This window comes from Capricornis sumatraensis, chromosome 13 (assembly GCF_032405125.1).
Source record: "Capricornis sumatraensis isolate serow.1 chromosome 13, serow.2, whole genome shotgun sequence".
In the NCBI taxonomy this organism is placed as follows: domain Eukaryota; kingdom Metazoa; phylum Chordata; class Mammalia; order Artiodactyla; family Bovidae; genus Capricornis; species Capricornis sumatraensis.
The window spans coordinates 7,027,444-7,041,305 of record NC_091081.1 but is presented as its reverse complement, the minus strand read 5'-3'; the positions used below and the strand labels follow the sequence as shown (position 1 = coordinate 7,041,305).

At 38.6% G+C, this 13,862-nt stretch overlaps 1 protein-coding gene across 1 annotated transcript in view; it reads left to right on the top strand.

The window, feature by feature from the left end:
- The window catches only part of LCA5 (lebercilin LCA5), a 40,747-nt gene that overhangs the window by 5,875 nt on the left and 21,010 nt on the right, over positions 1 to 13,862 (top strand).

Genomic DNA, 13,862 nt, shown 5'->3' with positions numbered 1-13,862 from the left:
TTCTACTCCCTCAAATAAGACTTGATGTGAAAAGTGGGTGGAATGATGCTGAGTTAATAGTCTGAGAATACAGCAGATCTTACAAAAAATTTTTTTTCTTGAAATTAAAGAAAAAGAGTACTAGCCCATGACTGTTATATGGAGAACATATATTAGATGCTACCATATATATATATATATATATAATCTGTTTAGAAAGCAAAGGTTGGGGAAAAGTATGAGAATAATGTTTGCTGTAAAAATTCTTTGAACAAGGGAAAGTCAGAACTATAAAATAGCTTTTCTGCAATGTATTAATTAGATGTTCTTAGTACCTGCTATATAAATAGCACTTCTTAGTCTATATAATATACCAGACTCTATATACCAATGCCCTGCCCAAAGAGAGTGGCTTATTAAATAGAGTATATATCAGTGGCCAGAAAAAGAACTTAGCTTATTCTCCAAAATTAGCAATCATTAACTTTTGCTTCAGTTATACAGAAGATATCTTATTGCATAGATTCTACCAGTGATCAAGTCAAACTGCAGAGCAAACATATGAAAACTTTTTTTGTAGGACCATTTACCTACCTATGTAGTGGGGTGAGGGTAGGGGATAGAAGCATCTATTGTCATGAATAGCTGACGTTTACTTTTAAAGGGAAGTACAAAATGTGACCATATGGGTTTTAAAATTAGGAACCAAGAGCACAGAAGGTTGATTATTAAGTATGATTAAAAACAACCCACACCTCTGTGTGTATTTCTGTAAAACTAGAGAGAAGATGGAATTGTAGTGCACACACATGTACACACACACCCCACACACGTATACTGCAGTTCTCTCTCATAGCCTGTTATGAAGGGGATTGTAGGAATGATAGAGGAGGAAAGAAAGAGAAGGAAGAAAGGAAAACTTGAACAAATCTGTGGATTCTGTGTTGTAGATGGAGTTGAATTATGTGGCTACCCACTTGAGTGCATGGAAATCAGTCATCTGTGATAAGTCTGTGAAAGTGAAAGTATTAGTCACTCAGTCACGTCCGACTCTTTGTGACCCCGTGCTCTGTAGCCCTCCAAGGTCTTCCATCCATGGGATTCTCCAGGCAGGAATGCTGGAGTGGGTTGCCATTTCCTCCTCCAGGGGATCTTCCTGACCAAGGGATTGAACCTGCATCTCCTGTGTCTCCTGCCTTGCAGGCAAATTCTTTACCTGCTGAGCCCTCAGGGAAGCTTCAGGTCTTTGAAATACTTACTGTATAGTGTTCTCAATATTTAGGTTTTTCTTACTGGAATAAGAAATTTAAAAAAAAATGGTGTTAATTGTAGATTTACATGAAGTTAAAAAAAAATAGATCCCATATACCCTCCATCCATTTTCCCCAGGGGTAACATAGAGCATAAGCAGACTACAATATGTTGTTGTTTAGTCACTTTTGCAGCTCCGTGGACCGTAGTGCACCAGGCTTCTCTGTCCATGAGATTATCGCAGACAAGAATATTGGAATCGATTGTCATTTCCTTCTCCAAGGAATCTGCCTAACCTGGGGACTGAACCTGGGTCTTCTGCATTGCAGGTGGATTCTTTACTTGTTGAACCACCAGGGAAGCACATAGACAAATATAATATTATAATCAGGAAATTGGGAGTGATACAGTGATACAGCTCATCCATCTTACTCAGACTTAACCAGTGTTACATGGGCTCATTTGTGTTTGAGTGTGTATGTGTGTGTGTATTTAGTTCTGTGCAGTTTCATCACGTGCATATTCACATGCCCATCACTGTGGTCAAGATCTAGAACAGTTCATCACAGGCTCCCGTGTGTTTCCAACTTTTATAGGAATAGTGACCTTCCTGCTTTCCCTAGCACTCTGACCTGTGGCGTCCACTGATCTGTTCACCATTTCTATAATTTTGTTATTCTAAGAATGTAATATAAACAGAATCTTCTAGTATTTAACCTTTCCAGGTTGGCAGATTTCATTTTCCCTTGAGCTCCATCAGAGTTGTTGCATGTATCAATAGTTTGTTCCTTTTTTATTCCCAAGTAGTATTCCATGACATGGATATCAAGAGTGTTATGGTATATCCTGTTGAAGGACATTTGGGTTGTTTCCAGTTTTAGTTATTAACTAATGAAGCTACTGGCTTCTTTGGTGGCTCAGACAGTAAAGAATCTGTGCAATTCAGGAGACCTGAGATGTCTCAAGACATCTCCTTGAGATGGGAATGGCAACCCAATCCAGTATTCTTGCCTGGAGAAGTCCATGGACAGAGGAGCCTTGTAGGCTACAGTCCTTGGGTCTATGGCCATTCATGAACAGGTTTTTGTGTGAACATTAGTTTTCATTTCTCTGGGTTATATGAATGAAAGTTCACTTGATGAATTGTTTGATAAGCACATTTGGTTTTGTAAGAAACTGCCATTTTCTTTTGTAAAGTCGTAGTACCATTTTACATTTTTACCAGCAATGTATAAGTGATTCACTTTCTCCACATCCTTGTCAGCATTTGGTGTTAACCGCTTTTTAAAATTCTAGCCATCCCTATAGGTATGTAGCGATATCTCTTAGTGTTAACTTAATATTATTCCTAATGGCTTATGATGTTGAACATCTTTTTAAATGCTTATTGCCATTAGTAGATCCTGTTCATTTGTTTGTTTTTTGCCTATATTTCAAATTGTTTGTTCTTTTACTGTTGATTTTTGATAGTTCTTTATATATAATAGATACAGGTTCTTTGTCAGATACATGGTTTGCAGATATTTTCTCACTGTGTAGCTTGTCTTTTCATCCTCTTACAGAGTCTTTCAGAGAGTTTTTCAAATTTGATGTGGTCAAATTTGTCAGATTTTTCTTTTATGGATTGTGCTTTTTGGTGTCAGGTCTAAGAATTCTTTGCCTATCCCTGTCACCCTTTGCCTGTAGACCTAAAGATTTTCTACTGTATTTTATCCAAAAGCTTTACAGTTTTATGTTTTACTTTAAAGTTCATGATTCATGTTGAGTTGGTTTTTATTTAAGTTGTGAGGTTTAGGTTGAAATGCATTTCTTTTTTTTTTCCCCTGCCAATGTAGTGCCCAGTTGTTCTAGTACCGTTTGTTGAAAAGGCTATTCTTCCTTCACTGAATTTGGCACTTTTGTCCAAAATCAGTTGGGCATATTTCTGTGGGTCTATTTCTGGATTCTTTGGTCTCTTCTTCTGATGTATATGTCTTTTCCTCTGCTGACACTACATTCTTTCCATTATAGACTACGTCGTAAACCTTATAGATGTGATAATGGTAGAGTGATTCCGCTCATCTTATGCTTTGTTTTTAAAGTGAAAGTTGCTCAGTCGTGTCCAACTCTTTGCGATCTCATGGTCTATACAGTTGGAATTCTCTAGGCCAGAATACTGGAGTGGGTAGCCTTTCCCTTCTCCAGGGGATCTTCCCAACCCAGGAATTGAACTGGGCTCTCCTGCACTGCAGGCGGATTCTTTACCAGGTAGTTGTTCGTTTTTTTGTTTCATGCCTCATTCAGTTTTTCAAATTTCACTTAATCTTTTTTCTTCCCACCTCAGTACCACTGACTGTAAGGGTAAGGGAGGAGTCTAAGAACTATTGTGGTGTTTCATTTTGCAAATGAACCAAAATCGAAGTCCTGAGTGTCCCTTGAAATTGCAGTAAAATCCTTGTAGTGCTGACTTTAGGTTTTGTGCTATTCTCTACTAAGGATGACTGGTGTTTTTTGTTTTTGTTTGGTGTAGCCTAGTAGCTCAGATGGTAAAGCAGATTACCTTCAGTGCAGGAAATCTGGGTTCAATCCCTGCGTCGGGAAGAGCCTCTGGCAGGAAATGACAACCCACTCCAGTATTCTTGCCTGGAGAGTTCCAAGGACAGAGGAGCCTGGCAGGCTACACAGTCCATGGAGTCTCAAAGAATCAGAAATAACTGAGCTACTAACACACAGCATTTTAAGAGTCCTTAAACTGGAATTTGTGACAGGCAGATTTGTTTGTTTGTTTGTAGACTGCCTCATCCCAGAAGGGATTTTAAGGCACAATTCTTATTCCCCTTGAGTTTTATTTTCTTTTTAGGGGAGGAAAAAGAAAGCATTCTTCAAGGTTACCTCTAAATAGTTCAGCTGTGAAAAACTTATCTCTGCACCCTCTATAGGTTGTTTACAGGTTTATTTTGTTGGTGAAAGTGACAGAATGCATAGTCTAAGTATAGAACGCATAGTCTTAAGTAACTTAAGAGTACAGTGGCTTAGAAGTAGATAGATGCTTAGACAGAAACAAAAAATGTATGAGTCGGGACAGTCACCCATGGCAGTTGCTTCTTGCCAGCCTTGTGTGATGTGGTCTGCTGGGTCCTAGGCCATATGTATGCTTGGGATAAAGAGCTGCTTGACAGGGTTAAATTTGTTAAATCTAAAATTGGTTAAATTTGAACTCTGTCCAAAAGGGCAGACAGCTAAATCAGGCTGCATGTTTCTTTCTTTATTTACAGTTGGCTTTATACCTTCATTTTGGCTTTTACTTCAGAAAGATTGTTGAATAGAGTCCTGTCAAAGTATCAGCCCCATTTAAATATATTTATTTTCATATTAATAGTTATATACATATAATTAATATTTAAATAAAACTGCAACAAACTGTAAAAAGCTGCAAAAAAACCTGTTAAGGTGCTAACATTCATAAAATATTAATAGTTATATAATGTAGCAATTCTCAAAGTTTTTGTTTTTAAGACCCTTTTATACTCTTAAAAATTATTGCACACCCCCCAGTACCACAGGAGTTTTGTTTATGTGGGTATATCTATTGATATTTACCATATTAGAAATTAAAATTGAGAACATTTAAAAATATTTCTTAATTTATTTAAAATTAATAAAAACTTACTACATGGTATCATAAAATCTTTGAATGAAAAACATCTATTCTCTAAACCAAAATAAATTGGGTCAAGAGTGGCATCATTTTATATGTTCACAAATTTCTTCAGTGTTAGGCTTAATAGAGGACAGCTGGGTCCTCATAGCTGCTTCCACATTCAGTCTGCTTCGATATGTTGTTGTGGTTGATAAGTACAAGAAAATTCAGCCTCACACAGATGTCTATAGGAGTTAGAAAATAGAAGAATATTTAAAAGCTTTTCAGATTAACTGGATATTCTTTGATACTATATTAAAACTTGGTAAGTGGTGGTCTCAAAGGTTTGTTGCAATGTGGAATCTAAAATCATATCAGAGAACTTTTCATACTCTATCACATTAAAATCCCTTGATCTTCTCCTTTGAATGAATGTTTTATCCATGAATGATTTTGTATTACCATACATTACTCATTTGGAAAATGTTCATTTGTTGCATTAAGCAATAAGTGTTGACGTTTCATTCGTTATGTAATTTTACCTGTTATATAGCCTTTTGAAAACTCCACCGTACATTCATGATGGTGAGTGAAAATAGCAAGCAATATTGTATCATAAAGTAGTTCTGACCTTGCAGACTCCTGAAAGTGTCTCAGATCTTTAGGGTCCCTGACCCACTCTTTGAGAATCACTGACTGAATATCAGTGGTTCATTGTTATCAGCTTCATTAGCAGTTTCCCCAGTTTGCAGTTTCTATTAATGACTGCCCAACTAACTGCACCATTGTTCACTGGGCCTGGAACTGGCCTCCAGTAGGGGCCGAAGACACCAGTTCTCTCCCATCCCTTGTAAGAAAGACTTACAGTGGAGGTTGCTTTCATGATCTAAGGATGTGGTAGAGATGAGTCAGAGCCACAATCAACTCTGTCGTAAAGCAGATACCGAAGTGTTGCTAGCTATTGTAAGTATCCTGAATCACTACATGGGAAATTATCTACTAAGCTTTAAGAAAAGATCATAAGTGTAATAGCATGTACATAATTATTACAAGTACTCCAGTAAATTGTAGGGCACACATTTTTAATACATTAAATCCAGCTCTGTTTTAACATTAAATTGGCACAGAGTGAATAACCTTGTCAGAAAAAATAATGAAACTATTAAGTTTGCTTTCTCTCCCTTTTAAAAAATTTCTAAAGATTTGGGGAAATGATTTGAGTAGCCTGAATATTATAGCGCTCTCAAAGAAAGTTTGAATAGACTTCTTTCTCTTTTGTTATTTTTTCTTATGAGAAACTGGCATTCAGATTCCTTTCACCTGAAAGCTGCCTTCAAGTAGGTATTTGTTTCTTGTTGATAAAATAATAATATCGTCCTCCACTGGAAATCAGTTTCAGAAGAAAGAATTGATTCAGCCTTGTCTTCTCTACCCTTCCTAGTTTATTCAGAATGAGAACTGAGCTGTGCAGTGTTGGCCAGGTAGATTCCTTTTTCTGAATCTTTCCCTGCCATACCTTATTCTAGAGGCTAGGTCTCTGCTCTAAATGTTTTTCTGCTCTTTTACTTCCCCATTCCCCCCCCCCCCCCCCCCGCCCGCCACCGCCAAAACTCAAATCCAGAAGGCATGTTTGCGTCACCTACCTGCTTTGTGTCTTAATGAAAAAATGAAGTTAACTAAGACAGAGTAATAGAAGTCAAACCAGGAGTTCAGCTCGATTCTTCCCCTGCTCTGTTACTCTGAGTCCTCTTAATGCTCAGACTTCGGTTGCTTCATTTGTGGAATTAAATGAAATGATTCTGAGGCCACTCTCAGGTCTGAAAGCTGATGAGTCTAAATCATATTTTTAAACTTTTCGTGTGTCAAAAGGTTTTAGTATGGTAAACCATATTTATTTAAAACATTATCCTTATGTCTGTTACTGAATGTTGCAGAAATGAAAGATTTCTAATGTTGAAAAAAGGAACTGATTGTAAAATAAATATTTATTGAGATCCTGTTAATTTTTTATTGCAGAATAATTTAAGAAATTGGCTAGATTTTGTTATTTACAAGTTTCTTTTTTTAATCATTTTTGGTAGACAAAGATTTACAATGAAATTATAAGATCTGTGATTGAAAGGCAAAGTTTAAACCATTGCAGAGAGTACATTTTGTAGTGTTCTTAAAAACTGCCCATTTAGATAGAACAATTATTATACGAATTTCAAGTTGATATTTAAAATCATAACTTTCTACTGAAAAAATAATAGAAGCACTAAAAAGGCCTGAAAGTTCAAATAATACAGAGAGGTATGTAATGAAACACCAGTATCCCTTCTATGCTATCCTTTGTAACCCTCTTCCCAAGAAGTAATCTCTGTTAAGAAATCATCTCTACATGCACATGGTTATATATGTGTTTATTTTTTTACTCTCTAACTACAAGTGAGGGTGTACCATATACATTGCTTCATGTTTTTTTCACTGAAAATGTATTTTGGTGCTCTTTACATATCCTTGTGGATATATGCACAATATATATATGTGTGTATACTCACATACACATATATTAAATCTGCCTCATTTTTCTTTTCTGGTTTTCTGGTTTTATTGGGGTACAGTTTAACATATGTGTAAGTTTAATGTGTACAGCATAAAGATTTGACATAAATATGGCGAAGATATTCCTGCAACAAGTTTAAATCTCCATCACCTCATATAGATACAGTGAAAAGAAAAAGCAAAAAAAGAATTTTTTTTTTTTTGGTAATGAGAACTCTTTGGTTGCTCTGTTAAACAGCTTTCATATATATTCTACAGCAGTGTTGCCTTTAGTCCTCATCCTATATATACATCAAATGCCTGGTACTTTTTAACTAGAAGTTTGTACCTTTTGACTACTTTAATCCAGTTCTCCTCACCACCCCCCGCCAACTCCACCTCCACCACCAGTAACCACAAAGCTGACCTCTTTTCTCTATGAGTTTCTTTTTTTGAGGATTATTACATACACACACATACACACCTCTCACAACTTCTTTATCCATTGATGAATAATGGACATCATTGGACACTGAGGTTATTTTCATGTCTTGGATATTATAAATATATGCTGCTATAAACATGAGAATGCAGATATCTTTTTGAGTTAGTATTTTAATTTCCTTGAGATATATTCCCAGAAATGGAATTGCTGTATCATATAATAGTTCTATTTTAAATTTTTTGATGATCCTCCGTCCTTTATCCCATAGTGGCTATACCAGTTTACAATCCTAGTACCCATCATTCTAATGGGTATGAGGTGTTAGCTCATTGAGGTTTTGATTTGCATTTCTCTAGTGACTAGTCATGTTGAACATGTACTTTTGGCCTTTCATATATTTTCTTTGGAAAAATGTCTATTCAGGTCTTTTGCCCATTTTTTACTTTGGTTATTTGTGTCTTTTGTTAACAAGTTGAATGAGTTCTCTATATATTTTGGATATTAACCTCTTAGTGCAAATAATTTTTTTCCCATTCTGTAGGCGTTCTTTTCACTTAATGATTGTTTCCTTTGCGGTGCAGAAGCTTTGCAGTTTGATGTCCTGTCACTTATTTTATCTGTTATTTTGTTGCTTGTGCTTAGGTGTCATATCCAAAAAAATCATTGCCAAGACCTATATTGAGGAGCTCACTTTCAGTGTTTTCTTTTAAGGGTTTCATGGTTTCACATCTTACATTTTTAAATCCATTTCAAATTGATTTTTGTGAGGATAGGGGTCTAGTCTCATTCTTTTATATGTGATTAGTTATCTCAGGACAATTTGTTGAAGAGGCTGTGTTTTCCCATGGAATGTTTTTGACTCCCTTGTCAAATATTAGTTTTGACTTTATATGCGTGGATTTATTTCTGGCTCAAAACTGTTCCACTGATTCTTTGTTTCTATGCCACGACCATACTGTGTTAATTACTATGTGAGTATGTGCATCCTCAGTGATGTCTGACTCTTCATGACCCACTAGGACTGTAACCCACCAGCCTGCTCTGTCCATGGGATTTCCCAGGCAAGAATGTTGGAGTGGGTTGCCAGTTCTTCTCTAGGGGATCTTCCTGACCCAGGAATTGAACCTAAGTCTCTTGTGGCTCCTGCATTGTCTGGTAGATTCTTTACCACTGAGCCACCTGAGAAGCCCCTTTAGTTACTTACTATATGGTATTAGCTTGAAGTCAGGAATGTGTGATGCCTCCTGCTTTTTGTTGTTCTTCTCAAGGATTGCTTTGGGTAATAGGGGTTTTTTTGCCATTCAATATAAAATTTAAGATTGTTTCTTTCTGCTTTTGTTTTAAAAAAATGCCATTAGGTACAGCAAAAACGAATACAACATTGTAACTCAAATATACTTCAAAAAAAAAAAGATAATTTTAAAAATACCATTGGAATCTTAATAGTGATTGCATTGAATCTGTAGATGGCTTTGGATAAATGTGGACATTTTAGCAATATTCTTCCAATCCATGAACACTGTATACCTTCCATTTACTTAAGTCTTTGATTTCTTTATTAGTATCTTGTATCTTTCAGAGTAGAAGTTTTTTCATTTCTTTGGTTAACTTTATTGCTAAGTATATTATTGTTTTGATGCTATTGTAAATGAGATTGTTTTCTTTCTTTTTCAGATAATTTTTTAGTGTATAGAAATGCTGCTAATTTTTGCATGTTAATGTTAGGTTCTCTAACTCTACCCAATTCGGTGATAGCTAACAGTTTTTTGGTTGAAGACTTTGGGATTTTCTGTATATAAAATCATGTCGTCTGCAAATAGACAGGTTTCACTTCTTCCTTTCTAGTTTGGATGCCTTTTCTTTTCTTGCCTGATTGCTCTGGCAAGGACTTTCCATGCTGTATTGAACAGGAGTGGTGAGAGTGAGCCCCTGTCTTATTCTTGATCTTAGAGAAAAGGTTCCAACCTATCACAGTCGAGTATCATATTAGTAGTGGGCTTGTCATATATGGCCTTTATTATGCTGAGATATAATTCTTATAATTTGTTAAGAATTTTTATCAAGAACAAATGTTGAATTTGTCACATACTTTTCCTCCATTTATTGAGATATGAGTTTTTTCTTTTCGTTCTGTTAATGTGATGTACTACATTAATTGACTTACATGTATTGAGCCATCCTTGCATCCCAGCTATAAATCCTGCCTAATCATGATCATCCTTTTACTGTGCTACTGACTTTGATCTGCTAGTATTTTATTGAGAATTTTTGCATCTCTATTCACCAGAGATATTGATTGGTAGTTTTCTATTTCCTGGTACTGATATTTTCTATCTTTAGTGTTAGGGTGATGCTGGCCTTGTAAAATGAATTTGGAAGCATTTCCTCTACTTTGATTTTGTTTTTGTTGTTCAGCAAAGTTACTGGTGAAGCCATCTGGGTCCTGTGCTTTACTTCACTGCATTTGGTTGCTGATTCAGTGTCCTTACTAGCAATTGGTCTATTCAGGCTTTGTGTCTTGAACCAGTCTTGATACATACATACATATATATATATATATATATATATATATATATATATATATATATATGTTTGTAGTTGAAGTATAGTTGGCTGAACAGTATTATGTAAGTGACAGGCGTACAATATAGTGATTCAAAAATGTTAAAGGTTATACTCCCTTTATAGTTATTGTAAAACATTGACTGTATTTCCCTTGTTGAACAATAATATATCGTTGTAGCTTATTTTGTACCTAGTAGTTGGAACCCCTACCCCTGTATTGTTCTTCCGCCTTCCCTCTCCCCACTGGCTACTTTGTTCTCTATACATGTGAATCTGCAGACAGGGAGAGACACAGGCCTTGTTCTCCATTCAAGTGCCACTGTCAGCAGGGCTGTTGGGTCGGCTCCACCGCCCGCGGTGTGCTCTGCTGAGGCTGCCTGGTCAGGCAGGCTGAACACTGTCTTCAGCAACAAGTGAGGTTGTGAGTTCGTTTCCTGACCCGAGCTCATCAGCTAAGTATCTCCAAGGCCACTGGTGCTCTTTGTGATCTTGACTCAAGTCAGCCTGCGCCCCAGGTTCACTGGCTGAACAGGTGCTACTGACTTTGCTCTGGGGGCCACCCGTCCTGCCCACTCACCTGCCCATCAGCTCAAGAATTGCTGCGTTGTGCAGCTTCCGGGTGTTCTTGTCAGCCCTTCCCGTCAGATGGGGGCAGGCAGGGACCACACTCCATGGTGGGCAGGGCTGTGACCCGACTTCTGCCTGGGTGGAGCTGGGAGAGCCCACTTCAGGCACCTCCCCAGTTTTCCTGAACAGTTTCTCTGGTAGGAGGGGCTGGGCGCCGTGATCCACGTGGTGGGGCAGGGGAGCTAGAACTCAGCTCCTCTGCGGGATGTGGGCAGACCAGGCTGCAGGGCTGGGAGACCTCCTCATTTGAAGGCCCGAATTAGGCAGACTTGCGCGCCACCCGAGTTCCCTGGCCAGACTGTGCCAGCCAGTTGGGCCGCAGCGGAGCAAGCTGCTGGTGGGCTTCCTGTGTGTGCTCTGCAGGCAGGAGCTCTGTCCTCCAGGACCCCCGTGCTGCTGGCGGGAAGCCCCTCCTCCCGTTGTCTGTCACAGTCCGATTCCCAGTGCTTGAGCCCACAGATGCTCTGTGATTCCCATGGGGCGAAACCAGAGCAGGACTTCCCAGAGGTGACCCCCCAGTGCTGGGAGTGCTGGATGTCACCCCTGTGCGCTCCTTTGCCCCTGGAGCAGCTGTAGGCAGGCTGCTACACTGGGGAGAGGGCCCTGCGGTCAGCGCCTGGCTGTTCCTCTCCCCCTTCCTTGCAGTCTGTCTTGGTCTGTGTGGTGCAGGACGTGCTTCAACCTCATTTCTGTGTTCTGAGATTCACTCAGTGATGTCTTCTCTTGCATAGTTACTTGTTTTTCTTTTAAAGTGGAGCCAAGTCAGGAACAACTGTGTCATCATCTTGGTTATGCCATTCTTGCCTTCTCATTCTTTTTAAAGGCTCTGTATTACTCCACTGTATGTATCTCCTCCTCTGTCGTCCCCTTCTCCTCCTGCCCCCAATCCCTCCCAGCATCAGGGTCTTTTCAAATGAGTCAGTTCTTTGCATCAGGTGGCCAAAGTATGGAGTTTCAGCTTCAGCATCCGTCCTTCCAATGAATATTCAGGACTGATTTCCCTTAGAATGGACTGGTTGGATCTCCTTGCAGTCCAAGGGACTCTCCAAGAGTCGTCTCCAACGCTGCAGTTCAAAAGCATCAATTCTTCGGTGCTCAGCTTTCTTTATAGTCCAGCTCTCACATCCATACATGACCACTGGAAAAACCATAGCCTTGACTAGATGGACCTTTGTTCGCAAAGTAATATCTCTGCTTTTTAATATGCTGTCTAGGTTGGTCATAGCTTTTCTTCCAAGGAGTAAGCGTCTTTTAATTTCATGGCTGCAGTCACCATCTGCAGTGATTTTGGAGCCTCAGAAAATAAAGTCTGTCACTGTTTCCATTGTTTCTCCGTCTGTTTGCCATGAAGTGATGGGACCAGGTGCTATGATCTTCGCTTTCTGAATGTTGAGCTTTAAGCCAACTGTCACTCTCCTCTTTCACTTTCATCAAGAGGCTCTTTAGTTCTTCTTCACTTTCTGCTGTAAGGGTGGTGTCATCTGCATATCTGAGGTTTTTGATATTTCTCCCAGCAATCTTGATTCCAGCTTGTGCTTCATCTGGTCCGGCATTTCTCACAATGTACTCTGCATATAAGTTACATAAACAGGGTGATGATATACAGCCTTGATGTATTCCTTTCCCAATTTGTACAGAGATTGAATGACCACCTAACTAGGAATGTAAAAACTGTTTCTATAGGGTACACAAAGGTCCTTGGTTATACAAGGGTCTAAGGCCTTTCTAATTAAGTTACAGTAACACTGAGGTATACACAAAACAACTGACATTTATAGGCCTGTTTTAACAAATGCAGTTATTAAAGTATATATTGCTTTATTAACTAATAGAAAAATAATTGAAAAGAAGTTCAGTTATTCTTTGGGTTTACTTGCAAAAATTCAATTCTGTAAAGCTTTATTTCTCTCTTTAAAGGGTTAGAATTCTATCTTATTTCTTCAGATATTTACATTTTTTTTTTCTGTAATGAAAATGTTTGTTACAGTTTTAGACAAGGGCTTCCCTGGTGGCTCAGAGGTTAAAGCGTCTGCTTGCAATGCAGGAGACCTGGGTTTGATTCCTGGATCAGCAAGATCCTCTGGAGAAGGAAATGGCAACCCACTCCATTATTCTTGCCTGGAGAATCCCATGGATGGAGGAGCCTGGTGGGCTACAGTCCACAGGGTCGCAAAGAGTTGGACAGGACTGAGCGACTTCACTTTCACTTTCAAAGTGAAATAGGGGAAAAAACACCCATGATCCTTCCAATGGAAGATTTTTTTTCTTTTTCTATCCCACATCTTCAGTTTCTTAAAATATTTAAAATTTTTCCTTATGAAATACATTGAATATAGAGAAGACAACAATATTTAAAACATTCATCTACCTATTTGATATTTTGCTAATTTTGCTTAGGTCATGTTTTTAAATTCACCCATTCCAGTCCATTTTAGTTCACTGATTCCTAGAATGTCGACATTCACTCTTGCCATCTGTTGACCACTTCCAATTTGCCTTGATCCATGGACCTGACATTCCAGGTTCCCGTGCAATATTGCTCTTTACAGCATCGGACCTTGCTTCCATCACCAGTCACACCCACAGCTGGGTATTGTTTTTGCTTTGGCTCCATCCCTTCATTCTTTCTGGAGTTATTTCTCCACTGATCTCCTGTAGCATATTGGGCACCTACCAACCTGGGGAGTTCCTCTTTTAGTAATCCTATCATTTTGCCTTTTCATACTGTTCATGGGGTTCTCAAGGCAAGAATACTGAAGTGGCTTGCCATTCCCTTCGCCAGTGGACCACATTCTGTCAGACCTCTCCACCATGACCCGTCCATCTTTGGTGGCCCCACACGGCATGGCTTCG